At 39.9% G+C, this 20283-nt stretch overlaps 1 protein-coding gene across 4 annotated transcripts in view; it reads left to right on the top strand.

The window, feature by feature from the left end:
• smoc2 (SPARC related modular calcium binding 2) overlaps positions 1-20283 on the top strand; it is a 76912-nt gene that overhangs the window by 44559 nt on the left and 12070 nt on the right. The gene's annotated exons all lie outside the window — the stretch shown is intronic.

Raw genomic sequence — 20283 nt, 5'->3', positions numbered from 1 at the left:
GCTGAAAGTCTTCTTGGGTGTCTATAAGCTTTGAACAACTGGATTATGTAATATTATTTTCAAAATTCTTTAAGCTCTGTCAATATGTTGGGGATCATGGATAGACAGCAATTGTCAAGTCTTGCCATAGATTTTCAAGCAGATTTAAGTCAAGACTGTAATTTGGCAACTCAGGAACATTCACTGTCTTCTTGGTAAGCAACTCCAGTGTAGATTTGGCTTTGTGTTGTAGTTTATTGTCCTACTGAAAGGTGAATTCCTCTCCCAGTCTCTGGTGTAAAGCAGACGGAAGCAGGTTTTTCTCTAGGATTTTGCCTGTGCTTAGCTTCATACCATTTATTTTGATCCTGAAAAACTCCCCAGTATTTGCAGATAACAAGGATACCCATACCATGACGCAGGCACCACCATGTTTGAAAATAAGGAGGCAATTACTCAGTGATGTGTTGTGTTGGATTTGTTCCAAACATAAGGCTTTGCATTAGGCCAAAAAATGTATTCCTTTGCTGTGTTTTTGTTTCTTCAGTATTCATTTAGTACCTTGTTGCATACAAGATGCATGTTTTGGAATATTTTAATTTTGTATATTTGTATTCTTCTTTTCACTCTGTCATTTAGGTCATTATTGTGGAGTAACTACAATATTGTTCATCCATCCTCAGTTCTCCCATCACAGTCATTGAATGTTTTAAAATCACCAATTGCCTCATGGTAACACACCCTAAGCAGTTGAATTCCTGTCCTGCAGGTCAGTTCAGAAGGATGACTGTATCTTTGATGTGTCTGGGTGATTTAACCCTTGTGTGGAGTTCATGTTTTTGTTATTCACCCAATGTTTGCGCGTCTGATGGACCCACAACATGATTGGGTTTTTAAAACAATACAACAGTAACAATTTACATAAAAATACTTAATACTTAGATGTTGGCTTATATCAATTACGAGGAATATAGACAACATACATGGTTCATATTAGCTATTTACCTCATCTAGATCACATGTATAAATAAAAGTGCTATTAGTTTAAAACAAAATCCAGACATGTGTGGATTAAATCACGTTTATCTTGAACAAATATAAATTAAACAAGATTTATCATCACTATTAATGTTTATTGCTTTGAACTGAACAAATCGGAAGGACCCATTCTACATAAGGTATTTTATGGAAATGATAAATGAGACCCATTGAATACAAATGAAGGCTGGTCTACACACCACAGAGTTTTAATGTGTGTGTGTTGCAAACGTATTTCTTGCACTTGATGCATGTGTACTGTGTCTCCCTGTCCTTCATGGGTCCACACACTTCTTGTTGCTTAGTTCGGGAATTTTTTTTAACATCTCACTCACTCACATATATAGTTACAGCAGGCCAAGGTAGGAGAGTCAGACACACACACACACATGCAACAACATCGCTCACACTTACTTCTGGTATTGAAGTTGTTGGTTCTGTGCGTCGGGCGGATGTGGCACCAGCATCCTCCTCCTGAATCCCCCTCACGATGGCTGCACAATCTGGGGTCCTTGGGATATGTTACCTCTGGATTTGAGGTCTTACCAATACCTTTTCCAGCTCCACTATGAAAGAGCTATCTCCTCTGGAGCTTCCCTCTGTTCCAATCTGGGTTCAACGCCATCCAGATGACAAACGCATTTTATGCCGAGATGTCCAAGATGTTGAAGAATATCACAAGTGGCCAGTGTGGGGTTGTTATTTTACAGCTGTAGACAGTCACCAGCTTGTCTAAATTATCCACCTCTCCTTTTCTGGCTTTTGATGTTCCTAGCTACAGATTCTCCCATTCCTATGGAGCGTACTCATGAGTACCACATTTTTGTCTTTCTTTGGCATGTAGGACACTAGGGACGTGTCAGCCATGAACACAAACTTAGAGGAATTGATAGGCCTGTTCCGTGTATTCAACAGCTGAGGTGGGAGCTCTGGCTTGTTTTTTCGTACTGTTCCTGCCATCGTCAGCTTCCTCTTAAGGAGTTGCAGTCCCAGCTTGTGCGAAGTAAAAAAGTGTAATGTATTGTCATACAAATCATGTATTGTAATAACATTGTGCAGGTTCACACACTACAAAGGGTAAAGAGTGCGTGAAAAGCTGGAGACAGGCAGACAGGCAGGGAGACAGACAGGTTCTTGGTGCTATGTTGAAACAGCAAGCCCAGAGAGGAGGAAGACAGACTGAAGGCACACAGCAAACCTTTGTTTAATTTTTACTTGTTTTCACCTACACACACACACTTTTCCACACTTTTATTACCCTCGGGACCAGTGGACCCGAACACGACATATGTCATGTAAATGTGTAGGGGGGTGCACAGTGTGCATTCAATAAAAACATTTTCTTTTACATGTTCTTCACAGAAAATGAGCCAAGGCCAATGAGTCTCAGGTTGAAAAAATTATGAATTGTATAATTTTTATTTTAGTAAACATTGAAAATGGGTCCCAAACAACCCACAGCAAAATTATTAACTTGGCCATGCTTAAAGATATATTCTGTGTCTGATTTGCTATCTTTACCGATCTACCAATCTTTATGAGGCTTTAGAATCTGTGCTTGAAATTCAATACTTGACTGAGGGACCTTACAGATGTTGTATCTATGGGGAACAGAGGAAGGGTAAGTCATTCGAAAATCACATGATCCCCTATTATTTCACACAGAGTGAGTCCAGCTTATTACGTTATTCGTTAAGCCAAATGTTATTCTGGAACTAATTTAGGCTTGCCTAAACAAAAAGGGGCTGAATACTTATGCAACAACTACATTTTAGTAATAAAAATAAAAAAATCCACTTTGACCTATTTTGTGTAAATTGTTGACCAAAAAATGTCAATTAAACCATTTGAATCTCACTTTGAAACACAACAAAATGTGAAGAAATCCAAGAGGTCTGAATACTTTTGCAAGGCACTGTAAATAAAATGTCACTCTAAATAAAATATAATGAATGTCACTATAAGGTTTAAAGATGATCACTAGCTAGGTTTCCATACAATTGGCGAAAGATTTTCATGCAAATGTTCTAAAGTCCATAAGAAATTATATGTGCATTATCCCACCAGATTTCCCGCTGATAAAAAGTTGTGTGATGACGTAGTGCACATGAAAGCACTTTTGCGCTTAAAGTTTCTGTGTACCGAATAAAAAAACGAAGTTCAATATGTTTCCATCCCATTTTACTCTACCGATGTAATTTTGCATGAAGCTAATCACTGTGCACTTAACCACCATAAGTTATAAACTTATGAAATAAATTATGAAGTTCATCATAACTTATTTCATCTGCCTTTAAATTCTTTTCCACATTGTGGTTGTGGTAGAACGTAATATATCATCTCGTGACTCCAAGTTTAATTCGACATGATGCGTTTCAACCTCAATTATGACTTTCTATTTAACCAACAAAAAAATTATCGTAACTTGTCTAGAGTATTCTGTTTAGTCAACATTTGGGAAATTTCACAGCCAAAATTGCTGTTTTTTTGCATCCGCATGAAATGGTTGGATGGAAACCTGGTTACTATAAGTAACATGTAAGTAATATAAGTAATATGTCAGTTTAGGTGACATATTACAACGTAATGGTTAGATATGACTATTTTGACATTCTAATGAGACCATGTTGGTTTCACAGCAGTTTACCCTGTCTGCTGATCCCAACACAAGGGGCAGAAACACAGTGCCTGTGTGTGTCTTTGTTGACATCATTAGTGTTTATCCATGAAATGCTTGACGCAGGCTGGCTTGATATTTCCCACAACCCCTCACATTGTGTGTGTGTTTGTGTGTGATAGAGAGGAGACATATGCTAATTAGTGAGATATGTAATCAGGGACTAACAGGGAGAGATGTGAAATAGGCCTGTGACAGGAATCGCCAGTTGAGGATGGAAGTGAAACTGTATGTGTGAGAGAGGGAAAGATAATGAAGGACAGGAAGTATGGGGGATACCATGGATAGTTAGTTAGTGGAAGATGGATGGACGACAGGGATAGATAGGTGTGGGCAGGGGAAATCCCAAGAGGGACTCTTGGTTGTTTTTTAGTACAGGAATGCCATTCAGTACAGATTATATTGAAGTTAAAGTATCTGCGGTGAAAATATTCAGTGTTTCCCATATGAAATTGCTACCAAAAGTAAGTTGAGTTGGCTACAGGAAAATATTGTTGATACTTGACAGGAAATTACACCAATTTCATATTGGTTACCTTACTCTGTAAGTAGTCTTTGGATAAATCTATGCTTTAGTTTTGTCACCTTTAGTTTCAGTCACCTTCAGCATTTTAGTCTAAAAACCAAAGTTAGCATTTGACGAGAGCAGCCAGGTAAACAAAACCAAATCATGGATTGCTGTCTCTTCTTGTCTAAAGACTGCTTAAAGGGTAAGGAAAAACATATGAAATGTTTTGAATTTGGGTGAACTATCCCTTCAATTCATCTGTAAACCCAGCCTCTAATGGGATGACAGCCATTTTAATAGTGTGTAAGATTCAGACCAAGGGATCTTGGTCAGTAGTGTGTTTAGCGTTGGGCAGCTTTAGGTCTACAATGAAGCAGGAAAAATGGCATAATCTACTGATCTGGTTTAATAAGGCGCTTTTAGGAAAGCCGATTGACACTGCTTTCACAACTGTGTTAAAAGACGTCTGCCTTGAAAACAGCTTACATTCTTATTCACACTCCAGGCAGCAGGCAGAAACAAATAAAAAATAATAAATATAATATTCTCAAAACCAGACAGCCTCTGATACATGGGCTACATATAGACAGAGGGGCTCTGTTTCACTCACTCGGATGCTTTCTGCTTTCTCAGGTGAGATAGTTTCAGCAGAGAGGTAGAGGCGAAGTGAGAGGGCTCACACACCAAAATGTGTCCAGAATACGCCCAATGCGTTTCTACAAGCTTAATATGCAACCCTAAGCTTGCCGCCTTCCTTCCCACCTTTGGAACAACTACTCCCATTGTAACGGTGGAGATATGAGCATTTCGGCATTACATACAGATTTCTGATTTCAGCCACTTGTGAATTAGAAAGGATAGTTGGCGGGTGCACAGCACACTGTTCGGATGCTGGCTTGCCCTAAAGTAAATTGATGTTTTTCCAAAGTTATATAATTACTTCAGTCGAAATACAATTATTCAAAATATTTCACCAGAGAGCATGACTTAATCATTAGCTTATTTAAAAAATTAGCTGTGGAATATTTAAAATCACAATCATGTAGGCCTATGCCTATTTGGGAAGCCTGCAATCGGCAATTTGGCAGCACACATGGCAAAAGACCTACTGTAGCTGAGTATTGAGTTGCGGCTGTCAGTGAAAAGCATCTAAAATATGTGTGAAGATAGTGTCTTGAGTATAATTTAAAATGTTGAGACAAGAATGGGAGGGGTGTGTAGCTAAAATATGGCAAATCTCTCTCCAGAATGCATACACTCAGCAGTCCAGAATGCGCTTAGCTGTCTCCCTCTAATTCTTGCACCTTCATTGTGTGAATTATTTGCCCTCTGATTGTTTATTTTTGTAAATTCTCCATTACGTGTCAAAAGTAGGCCTGGTAAATGTACCATTAATCCCCATAATTTAGTTACGTTTTTACATTTTATTTATTTCAACTTTATTTAATCAGGTAGGCTAGTTGAGAACACATTCTCATTTACAACGGTGACCTGGCCAAGATAAAGCATAGCAGTGCGACACAAACACCAACCCAGAGTTACACATGGAATAAACAAACATACAGTCAATAACACAATAGAAAAGTCTATATCCAGTGTGTGCAAATGAGGTAAGATAAGGGGGTAAGGCAATAAATAGGCTATAGTGGCAAAATAGTTACAATATAGCAATTAAACACTGGAGTGATAGATGTGCAGAAGGTGAATGTGCAAGTAGAGATACTGGGGTGCAAAGGAGAAGAAAAAAAACAGTATGGGGATGAGGTAGATGGATGGGCTATTTACAGATGGGCTATGTACAGGTGCAGTGATCTGTGAGCAGCTCTGACAGCTGGTGCTTAAAGTTAGTGAGGGAGATATGAGTCTCCAGCTTCAGTGATTTTTGCAATTTGTTCCAGTCATTGGCCATAGAGAACTGGAAGGAAAGGTGGCCAAATGAGGAATTGGCTTTGGGGATGACCAGTGAAATATACCTGCTGGTTGGTGCTGCTATAGTGACCAGTGAGCTGAGATAAGGCGGGGCTTTACATAGCAAAAACTTATAGATGACCTGGAGCCAGTGGGTTTGGCAACAAAATGAAGTGAGGGCTAGCCAATGAGAGCATACACGTCGTACATGTGGGTAGCTGACAAAACGGCTTTGGTGACAAAACGGATGGCACTGTGATAGACTGCATCCAATTTGCTGAGTAGAGTGTTGGAGGCTATTTTGTAAATGACATAGCCTCGTAAAACCGATTCTTGACTTTGGCTATGTTTGGCAGCATGAGTGAAGGATGCTTTATTGCGAAATAGGAAGTTGATTCTAGATTTAATTTTGGATTGGAGATGCTTAATGTGAGTCTGCAAGGAGAGTTTACAGTCTAACCAGACACCTAGGTATTTGTAGTTGTCCACAAGTCATTGGCATTGAATCTCGTCTGGAGATTTGTTAACACAGTGTCCAAAGAAGGGCCAGAAGTATACAGAATGGTGTTGTCTGCGTAGAGGTGGATCAGAGGAGGAGTAGGATAAGGGTATGGCTAAAGACTATAAGAACTGGTCATCTTGTGCGCTCGGAACAGAGAGTAAAATGAGCAGGTTTCTCGGCACAGAAGAATAGATTCAAGGCATAATGTACAGACAAGGGTATGGTAGGATGTGAATACAGTAGAGGTAAACCTAGGCATTGAGTGACGATGAGAGAGGTATTGTCTCTAGAGACATCATTTAAACCAGGTGAGGTCACCGCATGTGTGGGAGGTGGAACAAAAGGGTTAGCTAAGGCATATTGAGCAGGGCTGGAGGCTCTACAGTGAAATAAGACAATAATCAATAACCAAAACAACAATGGACAAGGCATATTGACATTAGGGAGAGGCATGCATAGCCGAGTGATCATGGAGTCTTGTGAGTAGCTAGGCGGGCTGGAGACACGGCAATTCAGACAGCTAGAGGGCCGGGCTAGCAGGCTATCAGAAGGTCCTTAGGGGGACGTCGTGATGGAAGAGTCAGTTGTAGCCCCCTCGGGCAGTTACGTCGTCAGACCAGTTGTGATGGACCAGCAGGGCTCCGTGTAGTAAAAGGGTCCAGGCCAATTGGCAAAATAGGTATTGTAGCCCAAGAAAATTGGCTGATGGACCTCTTCAGCTGACAGTCCGATATGCTCTAGACAGCTAGCAGGCAGCAGATAGCAGGCTAGCAGATGGGCATTCAGGGGACGTCGCGATGGAGGAGCTTGTTGAAAACCCCCTCAGGCGGTTTACATCGGTAGTCCAGTCGGGAAGGATCGGCGGGGCTGCGTATCGGCAGTAAGAGGGGTCCAGGCCAATTGGCAAAATAGGTATTGTTATTGTAGCCCAAGGAGTAACCTCTTCAGCTAGCCGGGAGATGGGCCTAGCATAGGCTAGCTCCAGGCTAATTGGCTCTTACTTCGGGGCAGAGACATTAGCCAGGAGTAGCCACTCGGGTAGCAGCTAGCTAGCTGCGATGATCCAGGTGAAAAGGTTCAGAGCTCTGGGTTGAATTGCGCTGGTATGCTATGGGTTGAATCGCGCTGTACAGAGTCCGGTATGCTCTGGGTTGAATCGCGTTGCGCTGACTGGCAGGAGTTGTCCGGGCTAAAGGTTAGCTGATGACCGCTAGCAGTGGCTAGTAGCTAGTTAGCTGACTAGCAGTGGCTAGTAGCTAGTTAGCTGACTAGCTTCTGTTGGGGGTTCCAGTTCTAAAGTAAAGAAAACAGCAGATCCATACCACATTGGGGAGGCATGTTGCAGGAGAGTATGTTGGAGTTGAGGGTACAAAAATATTTTTAAAACATATACAAAATATATGCGAGGAAAAAATATATATACACGGGACACTACAAGACGAAGACAAAGACGCCTAACTGCTACGCCATCTTGGATTGTTTTCGTTAATTAACGCATGTAATAATTAGCCTACAGTAATTTACCGTTCTCCTTCTTTGAGTGGAAACTTTGTTTACAGAGTTCACAACATGCTACACTTGTGAGAAACAAGTTTTGGTTTATTTCATAACCATCATTTACGAGTTTAGTACATTTTTTCATGTTCTTTTGTTTGGAATCAGAGCCGGCTCTAGCATTTTGGGGGCCCTAAGGAAGATATGGTTAGTGGGCGCCCCACCTCACGGGCAAACATTTTATTGGCCCCCCTCATAATGGTGGGGAGATTTTAGTTTAGAGTTCATTTTCTGCAATTCTACACATTTTGTCATGGGGACTAAAGAAAATGTTACAGTTTTAAAGACCCAGTGCAGTCAAAAACATGATTTCTCTATTTTTAAAATATACAGTGCCTTAAGAAAGTATTCACACCCCTTGTCTTTTTCCACATTTTGTTGTGTTACAGCCTGAATTTAAAACGGATAAAATTTCCCCAAAAAAAATGTCACTTGTCTACACACAATACCCTGTAATGTCAAAATGGAAATATGTGTTTTGAAATATTTACAAATAAATAAAAATGAAAAGTGTTGAGTCAATAAGTATTCAACCCCTTTGTTATGCAAGCATAAATAAATTCAGGAATAAAAACTTGCTTAACTTATGGCTTGGGGGCAGTATTTCGACATCTGGATGAGAAGCGTGCCCAAAGTAAACTGCCTGTTACTCAGGCCCAGAAGCTAGGATATGCATATAATTGGTAGATGTGGAAACACTCTAAAGTTTCCAAAACTGTTAAAATATTGTCTGTGAGTATAACAGAACTGATATGGCAGGCGAAGACCTGAGGAAAATCCATCCAGGAAGTGGGATCTGGAGAGCCTTGCAGTTGAGGGCGTTGTAGTTGTCATACCAGGCTGTGATACAGCCCGACAGGATGCTCTCGATTGTGCATCTGTAAAAGTTTGTCAGGGTTTTCGGTGACAGGCCAAATTTCTTCAGCCTCCTGAGGTGGAAGAGGCACTGTTGCACCTTCTTCACTACACTATCTGTGTGGGTGGACCATTTCAGTTTGTCAGTTTGTCAGTTTGTCAGTTTGCCAGGAACTTAAAACTGTCCATCTTCTTCACTGCTGTTCCTTTGGTGTGGATAGGGAGGTGCTCCCTCTGCTGTTTCCTGAAGTCCACGATCATCTCCTTTGTTTTGTTGACGTTGAGTGAGAGGTTGTTTTCCTGACACCACACTACGAGGGCCCTCACCTCCTTCTGGTAGGCTGTCTCGTCGATGTTGGTAATCAAGCCCACTACTGTTGTATCGTCTGCATATTTGATTATTGAATTGGAGGCGTGCATGGCCACTCAGTCATGGGTGAACAGGGAGTACAGGAGAGGGCTGAGCACACACCCAGTGTTGAGGTCAGTGAAGTGGAGATGTTGTTTCCTACCTTCATCTTTGTTAGCGATCCGCGACGGTGGCACTGTATTATCCTCAAAGCGGGCAAAGAAGGTGTTGAATTTGTCTAGAAGCATGACATTGGTATGCATGACATAGCTGTTTTTGTTTTAGTAGTCCGTGATTTCCTGTAGACCCTGCCACATACGTCTTGTGTCTAAACTGTTGAATTGCGACTCTACCTTGTCCCGGTATTGGCATTTCACTTGTTTGATTGCCTTGCGGAGCGAATAACTACACTGTTTATATTCAACCATATCTTCAGACCTCTTTCCATGGTTAAATGCGGTGGATCGCGCTTTCAGTTTTACGCGAATGGCGCCATCCATTCATGGTTTCTGGTTAGGGTAGGTTATAATGGTCACAGTGGGTACGACATCTCCAATGCAATTATTTATAAACGCACTCACCAAGTCAGCATAAACAGTGGGGCAAAAAAGTATTTAGTCAGCCACCAATTGTGCAAGTTCTCCCACTTAAAAATATGAGAGAGTGTAACGGTTTTCTTGACTTGAAGGAGAGGATGACCAAACTGCAGCGTGGTTTCTATTCATGGTTCTTTAATTAAGACTCTACACATGAACAGACTAACAAAACAAGAAATGTGGAAAAACAAACCAGCCCTATCTGGTGCAAACACAGAGACAGGAACAATCACCCTAAAAACCCAACACCAAACAGGCTACCTAAATATGGTTCCCAATCAGATGACTAACACCTGCCTCTGATTGAGAACCATATCAGGCCAAACATAGAAATAGACAAACTAGACATGTAACATAGAATGCCCACTCAGATCACACCCTAACCAAACAAAACATAGAAACATACAAAGCAAACTATGGTCAGAGAGGCCTGTAATTTTCATCATAGGTACACTTCAACTATGACAGACAAAATGAGGAAAAAATCCAGAAAATCACATTGTAGGATTTTTTTATGAATTTATTTGCAAATTATGGTGGAAAATAAAAAAGTTTATCTCAAAACTTTGTTATATAACCTTTGTTGGCAATGACAGAGGTCAAACGTTTTCTATAAGTCTTCACAAGGTTTTCACACACTGTTGCTGGTATTTTGGCCCATTCCTCCATGCAGTTCTCCTTTAGAGCAGTGATGTTTTAGGGCTGTTGCTGGGCAACACGGACTTTCAACTCTCTCCATAGATTTTCTATGGGGTTGAGATCTGGAGACTGGCTAGGCCACTCCAGGAACTTGAAATGCTTCTTACGAAGCCACTCCTTCTTGCCCGGGTGGTGTGTTGGGCTCATTGTCATGCTGAAAGACCCAGCCACGTTTCATCTTCAATGCCCTTGCTGATGGAAGGAGGTTTTCACTCAAAATCTCATGATACATGGCCCCATTCTTTCCTTTACACGGATCAGTCGTCCTGGTCCCTTTGCAGAAAAACAGCCCCAAAGCATGATGTTTCCACCCCCATGCTTCACAGTAGGTATGGTGTTCTTTGGATGCAACTCAGCATTCTTTGTCCTCCAAACACGACGAGTTGAGTTTTTACCAAAAAGTTATATTTTGGTTTCATCTGACCATATGACATTCTCCCAATCTTCTTCTGGATCATCCAAATGCTCTCTAGCAAACTTCAGACGGGCCTGGACATATACTAGCTTAAGCAGGGGGACACGTCTGGCACTGCAGGATTTGAGTCCCTGGCGGCGTAGTGTGTTACTGATGGTAGACTTTGTTACTTTGGTCCCAGCTCTCTGCAGGTCATTCACTAGGTCCCCCTGTGTGGTTCTGGGATTTTTGCTCACCGTTCTTGTGATCATTTTGACCCCACGGGGTGAGATCTTGCGTGGAGCCCCAGATCGAGGGAGATTATCAGTGTCAGTATGTCTTCCATTTCCTAATAATTGCTCCCACAGTTGATTTCTTCAAACCAAGCTGCTTACCTATTGCAGATTCAGTCTTCCCAGCCTGGTGCAGGTCTACAATTTTGTTTCTGGTGTCCTTTGACAGCTCTTTGATCTTGGCCATAGTGGAGTTTGGAGTGTGACTGTTTGAGGTTGTGGACAGGTGTCTTTTATACTGATAACAAGTTCAAACAGGTGCCATTAATACAGGTAACGAGTGGAGGACAGAGGAGCATCTTAAAGAAAAGTTACAGGTCTGTGAGAGCCAGAAATCTTGCTTGTTTGTAGGTGACCAAATACTTATTTTCCACCATAATTTGCAAATACATTTATTACAAATCCTACAATGTAATTTTCTACATTTTTTTCCCTCATTTTGTCTGTCATAGTTGAAGTGTACCTATGATGAAAAATTACAGGCCTCTCTCATCTTTTTAAGTGGGAGAACTTGCACAATTGGTGGCTGACTAAATACTTTTTTGCCCCACTGTAGGTCAATATTGTCCTCTGAGGCTGATCGTGGCTTCCCGATTGGCTTCCAATTGGTCAAACCAGCGTTGAATGGTTCTCGTCACTGGTACATCCTGTTTGAGTGTCTGCCTATTAGCCAGGATGAGCAAGATGGTTTTGTGGTCGGATTTGCCGAAGGGAGGACGGGGGAGGGCTTTGTATTAGAGGTCGACCGATTAAACGGAATGGCCGATTAATTAGGGCCGATTTCAAGTTTCCATAGCAATCGGAAATATGTATTTTTGGATGCCGATATATTTTTTTTACAACTTTATTTAACGAGGCATGTCAGTTAAGAACACATTCCTATTTTCAATGACGGCCTAGGAACTGTGGGTTAACTGCCTTTTTCAGGGGTAGAACGGCAGATTTTACCTTGTCAGCTTGGGGATTCAATCTTGCAACCTTAACTAGTCCAACGCTCTAACCACCTGCCTCTCATTGCACTCCACGAGGAGTTACGCAAATGCAGTAAGCAGCCAAGGTAAGTTGCTAGCTAGCATTAAACTTATCTTATAAAATCAATCAATCAATCTAATCACTAGTTATAAGTACACATGGTTGATGATATTACTAGTTTATCTAGCGTGTCCTGCATTGCTTATAATCGATGCGGTGCACATTCGCGGAAAAGGACTGTCGTTACTCCAACGTGAACCTAGCCATAAACATCAATGCCTTTCTTAAAATCAATACACAGAAGTACATATTTTTACACCTGCATATTTAGCTAAAAGAAAGGTTAACAGACAATATTAACCAGGTGAAATTGTGTCACTTCTCTTGCGTTCATTGCACGCAGAGTCAGGGTATATGCGACAGTTTGGGCCGCCTGGCTCATTGCAAACTAATTTGCCAGAATTGTACGTAATTATGACATAACATTGAAGGTTGTGCAATGTAACAGCAATATTTAGACTTAGGGATGCCACCCGTTAGATGAAATACCAAACGGTTCCGTACTTCACTGAAATAATAAACGTTTTGTTTTTGAAATGATAGTTTCCCGATTTGACCATATTAATGACCTAAGGCTCGTATTTCTGTGTGTTATTATGTTATAATTAAGTCTATGATTTGATATTTGATAGAGCAGTCTGACTGATCGATGGTAGGCACCAGCAGGCTCGTAAGCATTCATTCAAACAGTACTTTTGCGCGTTTTGCCAGCAGTTCTTTGCTGTGCTTCAAACATTGAGCTGTTTATGACTTCAAGCCTATCAACTCCCGAGATTAGGCTGGTGTAACCGATGTGAAATGGCTAGCTAGTTAGCGGGGTGTGTGCTAATATGCGTTTCAAACGTCACTCGCTCTGAGACTTGGAGTAGTTGTTCCCCTTGCTCTGCAAGGGCAGCGGCTTCTGTGGAGCGATGGGTAACGATGCTTCGAGGGTGGCTGTTGTCGATGTGTTCCTGGTTCGAGCCCAGGTAGGGGAGAGCTATACTGTTACACTGGCAATACTAAAGTGCCTATAAGAACATCCAATAGTCAAAGGTATATGAAATACAAATCGGATATAGAGAAATAGTCCTATAATTCCTATAATAACTACAACCTAAACTTCTTATCTGGGAATATTGAAGACTCATGTTAAAAGGAACCACCAGCTTTCATATGTTCTCATGTTCTGAGCAAGGAACTTAAACGTTAGCTTTCTTACATAGCACATATTGCACTTTTACTTTCTTCTCCAACACTTTGTTTTTGCATTATATAAACCAAATTGAACATGTTTAATTATTTATTTGAGGCTAAATTGATTTTATAATATGTATTATATTAAGTTAAAATAAGTGTTCATTCAGTATTGTTGTAATTGTCATTATTACAAATCAATTTTAAAAATTGGCCGATTAATCAGCTTTTTTTGGTCCTCCAATAATTGGTATCGGTATCGGCGTTGAAAAATCATAATCGGTTAACCTCTACTTTGTATGCATTAGCCCTACGTGTCGTGCAATCAATTTGCTGATAAAATTTAGGTAGCATTGTTCTCAAATTTGCTTTGCTAAAATCCCCAGCTACAATAAATGCAGCCTCCAGCCAGATATATAGTTTCCAGTTTACATAGAGTCAATGTCCAGTCTTGAGGCTGTAATCGCTGCCAAATGTGCTTCAACAAAGTACTGAGCAAAGGATCTGAATATTTATGTAAATGTAAAAATTCAGTTTTTTATTTATAATACATTTGCAAAAAAATAACATTTTGCTTTGTCATTATGGGGTATTGTGTGTAGATTGATGAGGGAAAAAAACGATTTAATCCATTAGAATAAGGCTGTAACCAGTGGTGATAAAAGTGCCCAATTGTCATACTTGAGTAAAAGTAAAGACACCTTAATAGAAAATTACTCAATTAAAAGTGAAAGTGAAAGTCACCAAGTGAAATTCTACTTGAGTAAAAGTAATAAAGTATTTGGTTTTAAATATACTTAAGTATGAAAAGTAAATGTAATTGCTAAAATATACTTATATACTTATATACTTAATATACTTAAGTATCAAAAGTTCAAATTCTAATTTCAAATTCTTTATATTAAGCAAACCAGACGGAGCAATCTTCTTGTTTTTTAAATTTACGGATAGCAAGGGGCACACTCTAACACTCAGACATAATTTACAAACAAAGCATTTGCGTTTAATGAGTCCGCCAGATCAGATGCAGTAGGGATGAGCAGGGATTTTTTCTTTAAGTGCATGAATTATACAAGTTTCCTGTCCTGCTAAGCATTCAAAGTAACTTTTGGATATTAGAACGGTTTTCTTAATGTTTTGTACACCCAGTGTAGATGCCATATGTCAAGGTTCATACAGATCTGCCCAGTGGTTCCGGAGGAGATTTCTTAATACTTTTTAATTTTTTAAAACTAAATTTAAATCAATCATGGCGGACCTAGTTCATATGGGGTGAGGGGCGTGACCTTTCAATGTTTGCAATTTCAATCACCCGTTATAGCACCACCTTCTGTTCAATTGTCATCCATTGCATGAAAGAGTGTGGACTATGGGCCTTTACCCCTAATAATGATAACAATAATGAACTGGAACAAATACAATTGGGTTTCACCAGCTTTACTGCTGAACCCCTAATTAAAGCTGCAATTAGCATTTCCGGGCTTCAGCTGTGGGCCCACTGATTCAACTTCAGGTCAAATTGGATGCTACAGACAACGAACACAATTGCGTTTTATCAATGGCAATTTGATTGCAGAGATACCGTGACGAGATCCTGATGCCCATTGTCGTGCCATTCATCCGCCGCCGTCACCTCATGTTTCAGGATGATAATGCATGGCCCCATGTTGCAAGAATCTGGACACGATTCCTGGAAGCTGAAAATGTCCCAGTTCTTCCACGGCCTGCATACTCATCAGACATGTCACCCATTGAGGATGTTTGGGATGCTCTGTATCGACGTGTACGACAGCGTGTTCCAGTTCCCGCCAATATCCAGCAACCTCGCACAGCCATTGAAGAGGATTGGGACAACATTTCACAATCAACAGCCTGATCAACTTTATGCGAAGGAGACGTGTTGCTTGAGGCAAATGGTGGTCACACCAGATACTGACTGTTTTTCTGATTCACAGCCCTACCTTTTTTCAGTTATCTGTGACCAACAGATGCATATCTGTATTCTAAGTAATTTGAAATGCATAGATTAGGGCCTAATGAATTTATTTCAGTTGACTGATTTCCTTATATGAACTGTTTTTTTTCCCAGGTCTCAAAAGAATTCCCCTGATGTTGTTTAAGCATTGTTTAGGCAAAAAAACAGAATTAGGCAAAAACTTCAAACTTATTTTTAAAGGTCCTACCAATGTTTTTTGCTGTGCATGACTGCACTTCACAGTGTGTCATCCTGCAGCATAAACCTTTTTTTGTTCTATTTGTCCAAAGTAGAGATCCTGTGTGGTTTATTGTGACTTACCTAAAAGCACCAACCACAATAGCAATTCACACTCCCAATCCAATCAGATGAACACATGAAAGAGACAAAAGAGAGACAATTACGTTAGCCAATGTCCACTAAACATTTCACAGTATATTATCCAATACCGAACATGTAATTATGTCGTAGATTGTTACATTGTGTCAGTTAGGGTTGTGTGATTTGGCAACAAAATAAATATGTCAAGCCCTGTGTGGTAGGAATAGGTCAATTACCCGGAATGTCACTAGTTATGCTTCCCTTCTATGAACCACCCTACTCAATTCTTTACTGTCCAATTTTCAATAGGTCTACTCATTGCTGAAGAATGAATCCTTATCCGACAAGTACTAGATGGTAGATGATTGTGGCTATAACATGCTGGCAACATAGTGCCTCTTTCTAAACCATTGTTAACTTTCATGACTGGAATTAATCAAATTGTACAGACGATAAAAGCTCATATAGTGTGGAAGCAACAAGTCTATCTATCTAAATATTTGAAAATTGACCTATTCCACCAGATAGGTACAGTTGAAGTTGGAAGTTTACATACACCTTTGCCAAATACATTTAAACAGCTCGGCTGAGAGACCTTAAATATAATTTTATGTGTGGTAGAGAGATGAGGTAGTCATTCAAAAATTGTGTTCATGCAACTTATTATGTGACTTGTTAATAAGCACGTTTGTATTCCTGAATGTACAGATGAAGTCGGAAGTTTACATACACTTAGGTTGGTGTCATTAAAACTTGCTTTTCAACCATTCCACAAATTTCTTGTTAACAAACTAGGCCAATTGACATTTACATACACCTTCGCCAAATACATTTAAACTACATTTTTCACAATTCCTGACATTTAATCCAAGTAAGAATTCCATTTTAGGTCAGTTAGGATCACCACTTTATTTTAAGATTGGGAAAAGTCAGAATAATAGTAGAGAGAATGATTTCTTCCAGCTTTTATTTCTTTCATCACATTCCCAGTGGGTCAGAAGTTTACATACACTCAATTAGTATATGGTAGAATTTCCTTTAAATTGTTTAACTTGGGTCAAACTTTTCAGGTAGCCTTCCACAAGCTTCCCACAATAAGTTAGGTGAATTTTGGCCCATTCCTCCTGACAGAGCTGGTGTAACTGAGTCAGGTTTGTGGGATCCTTGCTTGCACAAGCTTTTTCAGTTCTGCCTACAGATTTTCTAAAGCATTGAGGTCAGGACTTTGTGATGGCCACTCCAATACCTTGACTTTGTTGTCCTTAAGCCATTTGCTACAACTTTGGAAGTATGCCTGGGGTCATTGTCCATTTGGAAGATGCATTTGCAACAAATCTTTAACTTCCTTACTGATGTCTTGAGATGTATATATCCACATAATTTTCGTGCCTCATGATGCCATCCATTTCGTGAAGCACACCAGTCCCTCCTGCAGCAAATCACCCCCACAACATGATGCTGCCACCCCTGTGCCTCAAGGTTGGGATGGTGTTCTTCGGCTTGCAAGCCTCCCCCTTTTTCCTCCAAACATAACGATGGTCATTATGGCCAAACAGTTCTATTTTTGTTTCATCAGACAAGAGGACATTTCTCAAAATCTTTGTCCCCATGTGCAGTTGCAAACCGTAGTCTGGCTTTTTTATGGCGGTTTTGGAGCACTGGCTTCTTCCTTGCTGAGCGGCCTTTCAGCTTATATCGATATAGGACACGTTTTACTGTGGATATAGATATCTTTGTATCTGATTCCTCCAGCATTTTCACAATGTCCTTTGCTGTTGTTCTGGGATTGATTTGCTCTTCTCGCACCAAAGTACGTTTATCTCTAGGAAACAGAAAGCGCCTCCTTCCTGAGAGGTATGAGGGCTGCGTGGTCCCATGGTGTTTATACTTGCGTACTATTGTTTGTACAGATGAACGTGGTACCTTCAGGCATTTGGAAATTGCTCCCAAGGATGAACCAGACTTGTGGAGGTCTCCACTTTTTTTCTGAGATTTTGGCTGATTTTCCCATGATGTCAAGGCACTGAGTTTGAAGGTAGGCCTTGAAATATATCCACAGGTACACCTCCAAATGACTCAAATGATGTCAATTAGCCTATTAGATGCTTCTAAAGCCATGGTATCATTTTCTAGAATTTTCCAAGTTGTTTAAAGGCACAGTCAACTTATTGTATGTAAACTTCTGACCCACTGGAATTGTGATACAGTTAATTATAAGTTAAATAATCTGTCTGTAAACAATTGTTGGAAAAGTTACCTGTGTCATGTACAAAATAGATGTCCTAACCAACTTGCCAAAACTATAGTTTGTGAACAAGAAATCTGTGGAGTGGTTGAAAAACGAGTTTTAATGACTCCAACCTAAGTGTATGTAAACTTCCGACTTCAACTGTAAATCATAAATCAGACAGTCAATGATATGATAACATAAAAGTAACCTAACTTTTCAAAACACATTTCCACCACTGTCATTGTTGGAAAAGGTAGCGTTTATACATTTATCGAGAGCCCTGAAAAGTTAATCATGACGCTGTCACTGACTGACTTTGAGGAGAAGGCAGTCAAACCACATGGGGACAATTTGTACAAAGTGAGAATTCAGTGGATAGAATGCATCTGTGATCAGTTTTACCATTTTACCAGCTTCCCCCCTTATAGGCCTTAGCTAGGTGGCTAACACGTTAGCTACCTGCCATTAGCTTTTTAGCCTCATGTCTATTCTAGTATTCTAATGGAGACCAATAGTAATGGTGTCTTTGTTGCCATCTTTTTGTAGGCACTAAATCTGCCATTGGTGTTTTGAGCAAAGCCTATGGGAAAATTAATGGAGTTTTTAAAGGTTTTTGGATAAGCGCTGAAAATAAGGTCTGTGGTAAACACAGGCTTATGAGATCTGATATGTTTTGTTCTATGTGATAATTTTCATCTGCTAACATCATGTTGGGATTTTTATTTTATTTTAGGTAATAAAAAACAACAATGCACAAAAAGGCTTCATAATTCATAAAAGTCTGACTATATTATCTCATAGAACAAAACGTATAAGATCTCATAAGCACATGTTAACCCTATTTTCCCCCCATTCATTTTACCCATAGGAACGGCTGAATGAACCAGAGGTAACTCATTTCCCGGGTTTTAGGGCAACAAGCTGGCGAGCTCTATTACTAATTCATTCTATGAAGAGCGTCTTTTTTCAACTGAACACAACATGAGTCATGTGGAGTGGCTAATGGCTAGATTGCTACTGAAATGTAGCACTGTCAAAGCTTCCGCCAGACAGGCTATTGAAATGTTGATAACGTTACTATCGAAGTCTGACACTATCCACTAACAACCCTCTCAATGATATAAAACTGCTTACAAAAACACCAATCAATCATTTGTTATTTTGTTACTAACTAACATTAGCTTGATATCCATCTCCTGTTCATTGTAGCTAGCTAGCTACATACCATCAGAGATAATACTGCTACAAATACCAACAAACCCATTTGATTGAAATCCTTACTTTGAACACAAACACGTTAACTGACACAACTTTCACATGCTTACCTTGATACCCACTTTGCTCACCATGCAAATGTCAGATTTTCGGTTGTCTGATAAACTTTCACTGGGCAACATACTGTGCAGGCGTCAGCACTGTTTTTACTGTGACACTGTTAGAAAAACACTTTAATTTATTGAATGTGGCCGTTGAAGATGTTCACTAAATTATCTATAACAGACACTTACAAATATAAATATCTAACTTTTTCTCATTGTGATAAAATTTGAGTGGATATAGGCAAATGCCAAACACGTTTTAAGCATCCTAACATGCACAAGTGGCTCAAATAATTCCCATGGATCCAATAGCATACTTTCTTTTGTTTGTGCTTTAGAAACCTCCTGCCTCATGTTAATGACCCTGTTTCACTCAGTTTAACTGCATCCATTTATGTCACTCTGTAGCAGAAATATCCAATCAGGACAAGTTGCCACAATTAATACACAACCAGAAATTGAATGTAGGTTATTAGTTCATGTACATACTTTTTGCCATATTTTGACCATTATAAAATCATTCACTAAATCTAACCCCAAGGATCAACAACTCTCTAACTTTCTTTTTCCTGAGCTCTTTAAACCTCCCTACTTTCAACCTGCTGTCTTGCCTTCCGATGACCATGTACTGTATATCTAATACCTTTTCCATCTTGCAATCTACAGCAATGAGGTGTAATACTGCAAATCTTTATAGCGCTTGTTGATTTAATGAATAAGTCCTGCCCTTTTTCAATTAAATTCCAATGTGTGTGTGTATGTGTGTGTTTATGTTTATGAGGGACTGTGTGTGTCTGTGTGCCTACATCTGTATTTTTTACTATTTTTAATGATGTTGACTACTTTAAACATCTTCTTCCTCAGAACCGCTGGACTGA

This window comes from Oncorhynchus mykiss, chromosome 1, assembly GCF_057628025.1.
Source record: "Oncorhynchus mykiss isolate SJ-2025 chromosome 1, ASM5762802v1, whole genome shotgun sequence".
Taxonomy (NCBI): Eukaryota; Metazoa; Chordata; class Actinopteri; order Salmoniformes; family Salmonidae; genus Oncorhynchus; species Oncorhynchus mykiss.
This window is presented reverse-complemented; position numbering and strand designations above follow the sequence as displayed.